Source organism: Rhagoletis pomonella, unplaced genomic scaffold (genome assembly GCF_013731165.1).
Source record: "Rhagoletis pomonella isolate Grant_MI unplaced genomic scaffold, Rhpom_1.0 Rhpom_scaffold_00006, whole genome shotgun sequence".
Taxonomy (NCBI): Eukaryota; Metazoa; Arthropoda; class Insecta; order Diptera; family Tephritidae; genus Rhagoletis; species Rhagoletis pomonella.
The window spans coordinates 209,823-223,778 of record NW_023458560.1 but is presented as its reverse complement, the minus strand read 5'-3'; the positions used below and the strand labels follow the sequence as shown (position 1 = coordinate 223,778).

Here is a 13,956-nt window from a genome sequence, read left to right as displayed (position 1 = left end):
ACAAATAAAACTATGAAATTGGTTTTGCTACTCGTATCGGTACTTTTGGATATGAAGATATTCCGTATAAACTGGATTAATTTTTTCAAGTAATAAATTAATCATCCTGTACGTTGGGCCGTGCATACGCCGCACAGTGTTCTATTTTTGAAATAAAGGGACAAAATCAAACGATAAGAGATAGCAAAATAAATGTAAAGGTGTTTTAAAGCTTTTCAGATGGGGAGTTCAGGAAAAATTAGCTCGTGTTAGCCTTTAACACGAACAGTATGCAATGAAGTCTTTAAAAAGTTTTAAACCGATACTTTTGCTGATCTCACATCAAGGACTTCATTTCCTTTGTCGCAAGAATCGAAAAAGCACTTCATTTTAAATTGTTTTTAAAAAGTTTGTTACAAGCTGTTTTTAAGTTAAAAAAAGACAAAAAATCAAAAATATTTCTTTATTGAAAGTAATTTTAAAGGTCTGATAAAATGAAAAAAATTACCTTGACATCAATACCGACCTTTAAAAGAAAAGTGTTTGGATTTTTATTTTTTTTTGACTTAAGAACAGCGAGGAATGAACTTAAAAAAAAAATTAAATCGATTTTTTGATTTTTTCGGCTATGAAAATTGATTCCCTGACGCAAGAAGAGCAAAAATATCTGTTCAAAAAGTTCATTTCACACTGGTTTTAGGAAAAAAAATTAACATTACACTGGCGCTCAAAACCGAGTGCATGTACGACCTTTTATTCCTTACAGTAACATACGTCTGATTTCGCTTGGAGGCGAGTAAAATTATAATGGGGTGATACATTATAATTTTACTCGCCTCCAAAGCTCTTGCATGTTACTCTGAGATCGCTTGTGCTATACTAATCCTCTTGACCACAGCGCTCAATTTTTCGATGGCATTGATGTCTGAGATTAGTGCTGGCCACTGCATTACGTGAAAATTTTGCTCGAGCAGCCGACAGTGTCGAATATTTTCAAAATCCTGTGGACCTCCGTCCTGCTGGCAAACAACTTCTTCCTCAGGGTATGCGCTTTTGTCTACAAAGTCCGGCAAATTGTTTGGAATTGGGATGATAAGTTTGTGGAATGTGGTAAAAAAGCAAAAGAAAAGTAGTCAAAACTGGTAAAAATGTTGATGTGCTATCTTTTGTCGCGCGATGTATATGTAAATCATCTCGCATTATAATAGCTTTGTACTTTATTTTTACAGCCCGATTCTGTGCACTTGATGAATTGAAAATCTTTATAATTTGTCAATTTTTCTAGCACAGAAATCAAAAGCTCTTTTCTTGATAAATTATCATATATGTAATACTTCTATATTGGCAGTAAGCTAACTTCTCAATGTGTAAGCATTCCGAAATCAAAGCGAGATAATCTAGTACCGTTTTTGTCAATGTAATGTGTACTTGAGTGCCGTTTTTGTATATGTGTTCCTTTTCTTTCGTACGTGTTTATTGATATATCTGTACTGTAGTTTTTTCGGACGGTACTAGCTCTTACTGCCAATATAGGAGTATTACATATATGTAAATTATCAAGATTTGAAAAAGCTATTGACAAATTGAAATTTCATGTGAAATGTATAAATTTTGTATATTAATAAACTTGTTTCTAACAACTAAATACTCCATGTGCCGGCATTTGAACCTGCGACACACGGAATTATAGTCGACATCTTTACCTACTCGGCTACGGCAGTCAAAAGCTTGTTTGCTTTCAAATTCATATTTTTCATAAGTGACAATGAAATCAGTTCCACTCGTGTGGAAATCGTACAAAGCTCAATAAAAATATTAAAAATAAAATGTTAACAAGCCACAATAACATTGACAAATACAGCTTTTTGTTTTATAAATATTGACACAGAATGCGAAGGGAGCTTTTATTTGATAAAAATCTTGATAAAATTTCTTTACAAAAAATTTATCAAGAAAACACAGAATTGGGCGGTTAATCAACCTATATGAGTTATAATGTAGTTATTAATTGCGCAGTCCTATTGCAAAATGTGTAAATACAAATATGTTTTAAAAGTATCCCAGTAGATAATTGCAGGAGTTAAAAGGCCTTCCGAAAGGCCTTCCTGAGAGTCAACAGGCCTTCCACTTTACATTCTTTTCTCCTTTCTTTTTTTGTATGGAGTGGTACAAATTGAAGGGCTTCTTCTATCGCTACCCATAGAACGCCTTCCAGAAGGGCTACGTCCTATAAGTACTTCAGAAGGCCTTTTTGGTGAGTTCTTTTAAAGTTGCTTCTATAATTTACAAAAATCATACATCTTTGAAGTATTTGCTTAAGGTTTATATCAAATATGTGTTATTGCAACTTATAGCCTACGTTTCTTTATACATTCCAGATGATCCTATTTCACAGCCAGAATAAACAGAATGCGTTTAAAATATACGTTCATCAGGAACGTTCTAAAGAATAACACAAAAAAGTTTATTCCAAACGTTCAGAATGAATAGAGAAATGCAGCGAAAATGTTTATTGAAATTCATTTGTAATTGTAAATGAATAAACCCTTCTAGAAGACATGCAAGGAAGCACTTTTTTCATCCCTTCTTGGGTAGACCTCTTAGAATAGCTTCACTTAAGAAGGCTTATTTAAATTCTCGTATAAGATATGTACGTAAAATTTTTTGTTATAAGTTATTGGTGTTATTTATTATTACCCTGAAGGTATTATATTCTTTTTTGGTTTTACACCAACAACCACCAACAAGATGTCATTGTTAAAATACAAAAATTTGTTATGTCGATTTCATGAATTTTATATACATACAAAAAAGTTCGCGATTTTGGGCGATTTTCTTTAAAGATATTGCGCTTTTTTATACCCGAGTGCACTTGTGCACAAGGGTATTATAACTTTGTTCACATAACGGTTGTTTGTAAAAGGCAAAACGAATCGAGATAGATATAGACAAATGTATACATAAATGATCAGGATGAAAAGAGAAATCAATTAAGCGGTGACTGTCTGTCCGTCCGTCCGTCTGTCCGTCCGTCTGTGCACACGATAACTCGAGTAAAAATTAATATATCTTAACTAACCTTGGTACGTGTACGGACGGATGGTATTGAAAATGGGAAAAATCGGACAATAACCACGCCTACCTCCCATATAACGGTAATTTTCAGAAATACGAAAACTGCGATATTTTAGTAACTACTGAAGATTATTCAAACAAAATTGATATTTACAATAATTTTTAGACGAAAAATAAGAATATTATAAATTTTTGAAAAATGGGCGTAGCCACGCCCACTTATGGTTACATGTGTATATCTTGGCAACCGCTGCACCGATTTCTTCCAAACTTGGCACAGTTATTGGCCTTGGTACGGGATACCAAATGGAGTAATACGAAATCTTCGATAAATCAGTAAATATTAAACCTAATTTATTCAAAATTGATGCTTGCAACAATCCTTTACCAAGAAATACGCTTATGATAAAATTTCGGAAAATGGGCGTGGCACCGCCCACTTATGATCACATATATATATATCGGTAACCGTTCAACCAATTAGTACCAAACTCGGTATTTTTATTGTGCTTGCCACATAAAAGCAAAACGTTGAAAATTATTGAAATCGGACTAAAATTACGGCCGCTTTTTATATAACGGTAAATTTCTGAAATGCTTGAAACTGCAATATTTCGAAATTTAAGGACGCTAATTTACTCAAAATTGATACACCCCGGCTAACCATCTAGCGGTAGGTTTCGGAAAGGTGAAAAAACATTTATTTAATATTTGCACCGGGTATTTAATGTTCGGCTCCGCCCGAACTTAGACTTTCTTACTTGTTATTTAAACAATCACCAGGGTGTGACGTCACTCTAGCTGACCCACCCACTAAATTTCGTCGAACACTGGTAGATATTATTCAGGAGTTAGGTGCAATTTAGGTGTTTTTAAGAGCCACCAAAATTAATTTCGGTGCAGAAATATTCGTAAAAATAAATAATATCTACCAGTGTTGACGAATTTTTATTTTTTATTTTTAAATTCTTAATTCAGTTTTCTTTTTTTTAAATTTATTTTTATTTTTTTTTAATTTATTTTTTATTTCAGTCTTGGAATACAAATTATTCTTACAGACTACTCAGCTAACACTAATAAGTGCTACTAATACGTCAAAAATAACAAATGTTAAATACATTAAGTTCAAAAGAGCTAAGATTACATAAATCACTAGTGGTGTGGCGTAGAGAAAAATGTTCGCAGATGTGTGACTAAGGTAGGGCTTGATTGAGTGAAATCGATATCTAAAGCATTGGAGACTAAGGTAAGTTCAGCACAGGTTCTAGAAATCGGAACGTTGGCACCATAACTGCTTCTAGAGAAACCTATTTTAAAGAAATCCCAATGGCAGGGGATTCTAGAGGGAATATTAAATGCAATCTTTTCTAGAAGAAAAGGACAGTCAATTGAGCCTATTATGATGTTAACGACAAGCGTGCAGGCTAAAATTAATCTTCTGTTATCCAGTGTGGGAAGATTGATTAGTTGGCAACGAGAATTGTAAGAAGGTTACATCGAGTACGAGCGCGAAAGAATGTAATCGACATGACTATTGAATGCAAGTTTGGAATCAAAGACAACGGTCCTTCAAAGCAGCGCCTATCAGTTAAATACAAAAAGGTTGACTAACATTCAAAAGAGATCAACTTCAGCAGGAGTAAACGATGTGATATTTTGTCGAAAATTCAGTGTAGATGGTATCCACCTGAGCCTTGTTTTCAAAAGCAGATAGGCAGTAATCACTGAAAATAGCCAGTTTTGTGACTGTTGAGCGATTGGCGACGAAACCATGCTGGTTTGTAGAAACGATGCTTACAGTTTACAACAATCTCAAATAATTGGGAGACTGAAGATATCTTTGATATCGGTCCGTGGTTGCGGGTATCATTTTCATACCCATTTTTAAAGATAGGGGTTACAGACCTTTGTTTCCAGTAGTCCACAAATATTCCTGAGGTCAGAGAATGATTGAAGATAAAAGTAAGAGGCTCAGCTAGATATAGACAGTTTTTCAACAGAAAGGCCAAGAAACCATATACATCGCTTTGTGAAGATCGCTTAAGATCACCAATTCCTTTAATAACGTCCTCAGAAGAAATGGTTAACGAACCAAAATTCAGCGAAGTGTCACTAGGGGAGCTAGAGTCCGTTATATCCGAGTTTCTCCTATTCAGATCAATAAAAGAATTTCCGAACAACACCACTCTGTACCTGCCAAAATCAAGAATGATAGAATACAAGATTGCGCCAATCGAGCTGAGAGCAACTGGCCGTGACGTCAAAATATACCAGAATGAGAGAGCAAGACGAACTCGACAAGAAAAAGAAGAAGCATCGAACAAAAGGCAGTATTGCCAAGTTTTGAATTTGAAAAGCACCAAATTTTTATTGGTGTATTTTATGGACTTTATATGAATACATAATTTATTGTAAGGATGCCGATTCAAATTAATAAAAATCAATGTTTCTTGCACAACGGTCGATTTCTTATGGCATAATTGAAAGTGCTGCACATATTTCGTTGTCGCTTATGATTGTCAATGTGCCTTGATTTTGTTTAAATTTTTGTAAAATTCATTAGCTCACTTACGATTGCTATACATTTTGCTTCCGTTTTTTTAAGATTTTCTAATTTGAAGTCTTCAAACTAAAAACAAAAGCACCAAAAACGCACCAAGGACACAACTCAAAAATTTTCGCGTTTTGAATACCCACTAAATTTGGTGCGAAAAGCATCAAGTCGGCAACAGTGAATGTAAACAAAAGTATATTATGACGTCAGCGATTGGGTGGATGCTGTCAAATGGACGAAGAGAGGGTTAGCGGTCCGCGAATGGCGCGACCTTCATTTTCTGGATCGTGTGCCAAAATGTACAAATCGAGTGATCCCTGCTTAAGATGAAGACAAACATAATGAGCTCCGAAAACGTTAAAATTTAAAGCTAACATAAGTGCATAGTATACATTAGGTTGTATCTGGAGATTTTTGCAAATTATTTGTAAATTTATACACACTTATATAAGAAAATCGTACCTGCTTTTGAAAGAAGTAGTATTTATATCTAGTATTGCAAGAATATGTATATAGCATTCTGTGGAAACATATGTATGTAAGTTAACTACATACATATCGTCGATATTTTTGAAAAAACCGCCTAAATCACCATTGTGACAAAAATGAGATTTGGTAACCTTGAACTCCAGGCATCGAGATTATGCATAACAATCGTAAAATCGTTATTAAAACAGCAGATTTGTAAAATAATAGCTAGAGAAAATACTGCCTATCAAGGCAATGCCTTCAAACCCGTTTTTTTCGATCTCCTGTAAAATTTGAGTGCCGTAAGATAGACGGTTTTGTCAAAACATCGACGATATGTATGTATATCTTTACATATGTACATATGTACGCTCTTAAGACGAATGCATAGGAAATTTAAATTTTTTTAACGTTGCTAGAGCACTTTTAAATTTATGTCTTTAACGCACTGCAGAGAGTTTCACGCTGTAAAACGACAACATTTGACTAAGGGCCGTTCAATATCCGGTTAACACAAACCGGAGGTAAAATGTCGATACAGACGTTTAACTGGGGGGTAGTGATAACCAGACATTGAAAAACCCGCCGTAAGGGTTGTTGTCGCTATCTCTGGTTAACACTAACCTCCAGTTAAACATCGTTATCGACGTCACCTACTCTCTGTTATATGTATAGCAGTAGCGCTCTATAAGCAAACGGCTCCTATAAAGATTTTATCTTGTTGCTTCAGATAGAAAAGTTCTTTAAATGTACACCCTTATTCTAGATCCCGAATTTTCGTAATTCGTAGCTGCGTTACGAAAAACTAAAAATCGACATGCTGCAACCCATCCGGAAAACTGTACGGTGACAGGTAATAAGGTCAATGGAAATAATGTCAATTGACTTTATTTCCCACCCTGGTGCGAAATAAAGTCAATTGACATTATTACCTTTTCAAAAGCGAAATAAAGTCAACAAAAATTTGGAAATAAAGTCATTGACGCTATTTCCTCATTCAAATGGAAATAGCGTCAACAATGCTTAAAGTATGTCGATTCATAGAAAAAAATGTTGTTCTTACAATAAACATTGCCCCGTAAGTGTTGTTTTTTAATAGAAGAAAAAGGCTTTTGCCAAATCCTCAGTGTTGTGATATTAATCCACACACAATCATGAACTACCACCAAGTGATTCTATTAAAAAAAATTTAAATTACGAATATGTAAAAACACGATGCGAAAAACTAAACGCCTGCGCACAGCTGGAATATGAGAAATATTTGAAGAAAGAGTGGAGAAATGATCCATAACTTGCAAAACATTTTTCGTTTCTACAAAAATAAAGCGAACACTATTAAATTGAAGAAACAGTACATGTCCAAAAACCCCGGAGCAGCACTGAAAGAATTCTGTGTTTTAAATTAGCATATTTTGAACGAATTCGGAATGTCTAAGGTGGAAAAGAACCCAACTTTTCTATAAGGAAACAATTATAAAAAAAGAATTTTCTTACACTGTATTTATGCCTCCGCCAGCAGTCATTTAAAAGCAGCTAAGGAGAACGACGACACTACTTATTAGATGGCACATTCAACGAGCCAATGTGCCAAAATGCCGGTATAAACAATTATTTATTAATTAATATCGGAACCGAGATCATATAAGTTAATTGATTGGTTTTCACACACTTTTGAAACACAAATTATATGCTTTTTTACTGCAGACAAGTTGTTGCCTCAAAACACAGCAGAAATCTTCCAATCAGGGCTGCCAACTCTCCTTAGTTATGAGGTGCCATATTGAGGATAAAAAAAGTACCAAAATGTGCCAAATAGAAAAATAAAAGTGCCAAAAAAGGTGTAATTCCTTTTAATCATTCACATTTAGCAATAAAATAAAGCCACATTTTCAAAACAAAAGTGCAATGATAAAATAAGATAAACCAGTCGAAAATCCTTTATAAATTAGAAAATTTTAGTTGAGAAAAAGAAGTGCACGCAAAGGATTTCACAAAATTGTATTGAAATGTTATTTTTATTACAGAAGTGCCATTTTGGCATTTTGTGCCAAATTGAAAAATGAAGTGCCATTTGAAGTAAAATAGGAACAAATGGCACGGTTTGAGCCAAGTTTGCATCCCTGCTTCCAATAACAAATATAAAAATGTGAAATATCGAGGGCTTGAATTCATTAATACCCTCTATCTGCAATTTGCACAAAAACTAATTTGTGATTTTAGAAACCATCTGGGACTTATTACCTGTCGTTATATAAGGTAACATTAATATCACTGATGACAGTTAAAGCTTAGGTGGATTTTTATATCAGAATCCCATCTTTGTGAAAAGTGTGCAGATAGGGGGTATTATTGAATATAAACCCTCGATGTTTAAAATATATAAAAATTTTATTTCAACGTATACAAAAAATAAATCTACCTGCGTTACAGCACGTTGTGAGAAGGGGAAGGGGGGGCCGGGGGGGCCGCGGCGTAGCGTGACGTGGTGTGCGCGCCGGTCGCGCTGGGAACGCGAGCGCGACGCCCGCGGTGTGGCGCGCTGACGCGGGCCGCCGCGAAGCTAAGCAAATTTAATGTTTGAAAGAGAAATAACGTCAATTGATTTTATTTCGTTTTTAAAAAGGTAATAATGTACCACCAGGGTGGGAAATAAAGTCAATTGACCTTATTTCCGTTGATCTTATTACCTGTCACCAAACTGTACAGCATTGCCAGCTATCAGTTGTTTTTCGAAGTCAGCTGTATGAAGGAAAACAAAGTGGAGAGGAATTAAAAAAACACTCATCATGTGCTTGTTTATAGAAAAATTACATATTTTGAGGAAAATTATGGATTCTGATGCATTTGCAATTATAGCAGCGGAGTAAGAGCGCGCTATGGCAATGGATTCACAAAGGTATGCGGAGCTGTCGAGTATAGAAACCATGGGCGCATCTATGTCAGCTTATGGTTGAATTGTTGAGCCACAAGCTCTTTTCTGTGTTGCCGGAGAAGAGGGTGGAAGCCCCTCTACTACTGTGAAAGGTATACAACATTTATTGTGCATATAGCTCCGGCTACGCCATCCACTGTATCTTTGCGCAGAACCCACATCGAAATTTACAAAAAAAATGCATGGTTCAAACCGAATTTATTAATAAACTAGAACTAGAAATTTGGAACCTTTATTTTAAATTAAAGTTCAATCCTTTGACTACACGCATATGTTAAAGCTTTTAGGTTCAGGTAATGCGTTTGGATACAACAATCCAAAATCATTGTACAATTAACTAAATCGTTCCCAAGTTTCTCGATAAGGGTCAAAGCAACATCGCAAAAATATAGAAAAAAGGTTTTTTCTTAACAGCGGTCGCCCCTCGGCAGGCCACGGCAAAACTCCGAGTGTATTTCTGCCATGAAAAACAGCTTCTCATAAAAATACAATCGCCCCTTTGTGTGACAACATCAAGGCGCAGGAGAAGCTCAGCCAAGCACTAACATATGTGTAAGCGCCAATCTATTATTATTATTAACGCCAGGTAACGTCACGTCAGATAATTCAGCTGTTTGAACATAAAACAGAAAGATTTGTTCATTTAAAAACTTGGAAAATTAACCTTAAACATTTCCAATATTACTACAAAAACTTTTATACAAATAATAATAATAGATTGGCGCTTACACATATGTTAGTGTTTGGCCGAGCTTCTCCTCCGTTTTGTGGCGCGCGCTTTGATACTCTCACACAAAGGGGAGGGACCTACAGTTTTACGCAGTTTCCGAACGGTAATTGTATTTTTTATGAGAAGCTGTTTTCATGGCAGAAATACTCTCGGAGGTTTGCTATTGCCTGCCGAGGGGTGACCGCTGTTAGAAAAAACTTTTTTTTTGTTTTTTTTTTTTTGTATGTTAACAAAGTAACACTTTTTAACTTGCTCTGTATGTATGTACGTAAGTATGTTTGTTAAGGGCAAATCTTGCAAAAAATTTTTGACTGATTTCCCGATGACAATGCAATACGAAAGATGAGTTAATCCGATAGATGGCGCAGGAGTCGAGATATTTGCAAAACCAGTATTTATAGTCCGATTTGGTTCATATTTAGAACGTATATTAACTATATGAATGGGAATAACTCCACTAACAAAGTTGCCGATAGGTGGCGCACGTGTCGATATATTTGCTAGACCAGCAGCCGGATTCCAGCATTCGCTATCGCTAATTTTGATCGCTAAATATCTCCAAATAATAGCAGGCGCGCCTAACAACAGGCAACATCTAGTTACATGCCCCTCACAGTGTTGGCATTTTTGGTACAATTGTACTTTATTGATACGACTTCGTTTACAGTATACTTTCCTACTACGCAGTAGTTTTTCTTCTTCTTCTTCTTATTTGGCGCTGTAACCGCCTAAGCGATTTTGGCCGAGTCCAAAACAGCACGCCAGTCATTTCTCTTCTGTGCTAACTGACGCCAATTGAAAATGCCAAGTGAAGCCAAGTCCTTCTCCACCTGGTCTTTCCAACGCAGAGGAGGCCTTCCTCTTCCTCTGTTCCCAGCATCGCGGCCCGCGTTGAATATTTTCAGAGCGGGAGCGTTTCTGTCCATCCGAACGACATGGCCAAGCCAGTGGAGCCGCTGAATTTTAATTCGCTGCACTATGTCTATATCGTTGTAAAGCTCATACAGCTCATCGTTAAATCGTCTGCGATATTCGCCATCACCAACGCGTAAAGGTCCGTAAATCTTTCGCAGAATCTTTCTCTCGAAAACTCCAAGAGCCGCCTCATCAGATGCTTTCATTGTCCATGCTTCCGCGCCATACACCAGCACAGGCATGATGAGTGACTTATAGAGTGTGATCTTTGTACGACGAGAGAGGACTTTACTTCTCAATTGCCTACTCAGCCCAAAGTAGCACTTGTTGGCAAGAGTGATTCTCCGTTGGATTTCAAGGCTGACATTATTATTGGTGTTAATGCTGGTTCCCAAATAAACGAAGTCGTCCACTTTTTCAAACTTGTAACTGTCAACAGTGACGTGGGTGCCAAGACGCGTATGCTCTGACTGTTTGTGTGCTGACAGGAGATACTTCGTTTTGTCCTCGTTCACCACCAGACCCATTCGCTTTGCTTCTCTATCCAATCCCGAGAAGGCAGAACAGACGTAGCCCTTGTTTTTACCGATAATATCGATGTCGTCGGCATACGCCAGCAATTGTACGCTCTTATAAAGTATTGTGCCTGAGCGGTTCAGTTCTGCGGCTCTTATTATCTTCTCCAACATAAGATTAAAGAAATCACACGAAAGGGGGTCCCCTTGCCTGAAACCTCGTTTGGTATCAAACGGCTCGGAGAGGTCCTTCCCTATTCTGACGGAGCTGGTGGTATTGCTCAACGTCATTTTACACAGCCGTATTAGTTTCGCGGGGATACCAAATTCAGACATCGCGGCATAAAGGCAACTTCTCTTCGTGCTGTCGAAAGCGGCTTTGAAATCGACAAATAGATGGTGTGTGTCGATCCTATTCTCGCGGGTCTTTTCCAAGATTTGGCGTATTGTGAATACCTGATCTATGGTGGATTTTCCAGGCCTAAAGCCACACTGATAAGGTCCAATCAGCTCGTTGACGGTGGGCTTCAGTCTTTCGCACAATACGCTCGATAAGACCTTGTAACCTATGCTTAGAAGGCTAATTCCGCGGTAGTTGGCGCGTATGGCGGGGTCGCCTTTCTTGTGGATTGGGCAGAGCACACTTAAATTCCAGTCGTCGGGCATGCGTTCATCTGACCATATTCTGCATACGAGCTGATGCATGCACCTCATCAGCTCCTCGCCGCCGTACTTGAATAGCTCGGCTGGCAGGCCGTCAGCTCCAGCAGCTTTGTTGTTTTTCAGCCGCGTAATCGCTATTCGTACCTCGTCATAGTCAGGCGGTGGGACAGCTACTCCATCATCATCGACTGGGGACTCGGGTTCGTCTTCCTCACTACTTTCAGCGCTGCTACCATTCAGTAGGTTATAAAAGTGTTCCCTCCACAATTTAAGTATATTCTGGACATCGGTCACTAGGTCGCCATTGTTGTTCTTACAGGAGTTCGCCCCGGTCTTGAAACCTTCCGTAAGTCGCCTAACCCTCTGGTAGAATTTTCGGGCGTTCTTCCTGTCGGCCAGCATCTCAGCAGTAGTTTTTAGTACAATTTTTTTAAGAAAACTAAAAATATATGGCTCTGAAAATTCACAGCGTGAAATTTTTTTGTTCTCTTTTTGTTTTCGCCTTTCGTATTTGCCTTTGTAAGTTTTGAAAAATTTTAAAAATTACTTGAACGAACCATTATAATACAGCTAAGGTCTGCTACCAGCTTTACATTCCTATGCAAATTCTGAAAGAATATTTTCTATACTAAACTTTATTATAACAAAATGTTGATATCAGTTTCATATAGAAACAAAGTACATATTCGTTAATTAAAACAAAAGACAAATATAATGGCCCGTAGTCATAGTCAAAATAAAGTCGACTTTAAAGTTAGTTGCAGCTTTTTGACATAATTTTCAATGGGATATCTGTCAAAAAAGCTGCAACTAACTTTAAAGTCGACTTTATTTTGACTATGACTACGGGCCAATAACTTTACGGCACTCAAATATTGATAAGATTTTATTATTTATTTTATTTTATTTTTTTAATTTTATTTATCGTCACTAGAGACGAATAAAGGCGCGCTAGTGTTTCGACGGCGAAAAAAGACGCATAAAAAAATTATACGAAAAAAGGCTCTTAACAAAAACTTCGGCGAAGAAAGACGCGTAATCATAGATTTATACTTGGCCAAGGACTGTCACTTCAGCATTATTCGCCAAAAAGTATTTACGGAATGTACATACTATTACAACCGCAAACATAGTTGACCGCGAAAATAAGTTTACGCGTCCTTCTTCGCCGTCAAATATTTTAACGCGTCCTTCTTCGCCGTCAAATATTTTAACGCGTCTTTCTTCGCCGTCAACTATGTTAAGAGTCTTTCTTCGCTGAAGTTTGTTTTATGCGCCTTTTTTCGCGGTCAACTTTCGAGCTCGCGCCTTTATTCATGTCTAGTGACGTTATAAGAATGTATTTTGTCCTTAACAAAAACTGTATAAATCCAAGTTTAAATCTTTGTGCAACATTAAAAAAAAGCGACAAGCTTTCGTACAAAGTTCGAAGTATTCAATTTTAGTATAGTGAATTGCAAGCTTAAAGTAGCTGGGACTTACCGCCGATTTTTGGCAATTCTTTTTTTTTTTTTTGTTGACGATGTCAGTCATTTTTACAACGCCTTTATCAACTTGCAATGTTGTGTGTCCAGAAACTTTCAATGTTGTGTGTCCGACACCATAAAACCTTTGCTTTGAAAAGTTCCTATAAAAAAGCATAGTGCATATGGCGACATCTGTAGTGAATAGGGCGAGGTAGATGACATTTAGATGTCGCCCTATGTACTACGTTTGCTACATCGGAAATAGACGACACTCCATTTCTTCAAATAAAATTAATTGGTGCTCGTTTGTATGTACATACATATGTAAATGCATGTGTGTGCACCTGTCTATTAATATCGTTGGATTATTTTAATATCTATTGCAAAATTTTATTCAGACAGGACTAAAAAGTAGAAAATAAATAATATAAAAAAAACTTTTTAATATACAACGCTTTTATAAATGGACTAAAAAGTAGAAAATAATATTTCTCAGTCCCATAGAATTTGTTTTGATAACTTTTGATTTTGAAATTTTAGTAAAAGTCATTATAAACAATCTATGAAATTGTAATGAAAAGCGTGGGGCGCATGTAATACATTTGGTTTCTGCAATTATTAAAACCAATTTGCGTTGAATTTAAGTTAATTATAGTTTA

At 36.6% G+C, this 13,956-nt stretch overlaps 2 protein-coding genes across 9 annotated transcripts in view; one reads left to right on the top strand and one right to left on the bottom strand.

The window, feature by feature from the left end:
- The window catches only part of LOC118740293 (AT-rich binding protein-like), a 120,357-nt gene that overhangs the window by 39,535 nt on the left and 66,866 nt on the right, over nucleotides 1–13,956 (top strand). For 3 of the 8 annotated variants that reach the window (XM_036471767.1, XM_036471764.1, XM_036471760.1), the window contains exon 2: nucleotides 4,087–4,252. The exons of the other annotated variants lie outside the window; for them this stretch is intronic. The gene's annotated coding sequence lies outside the window, so the exon portion shown is untranslated. The remainder of the gene's footprint in view (nucleotides 1–4,086; nucleotides 4,253–13,956) is intronic. 8 annotated transcript variants of the gene reach the window in all.
- The window catches only part of LOC118740295, an 86,116-nt gene that overhangs the window by 49,137 nt on the left and 23,023 nt on the right, over nucleotides 1–13,956 (bottom strand). The window lies entirely within an intron of this gene.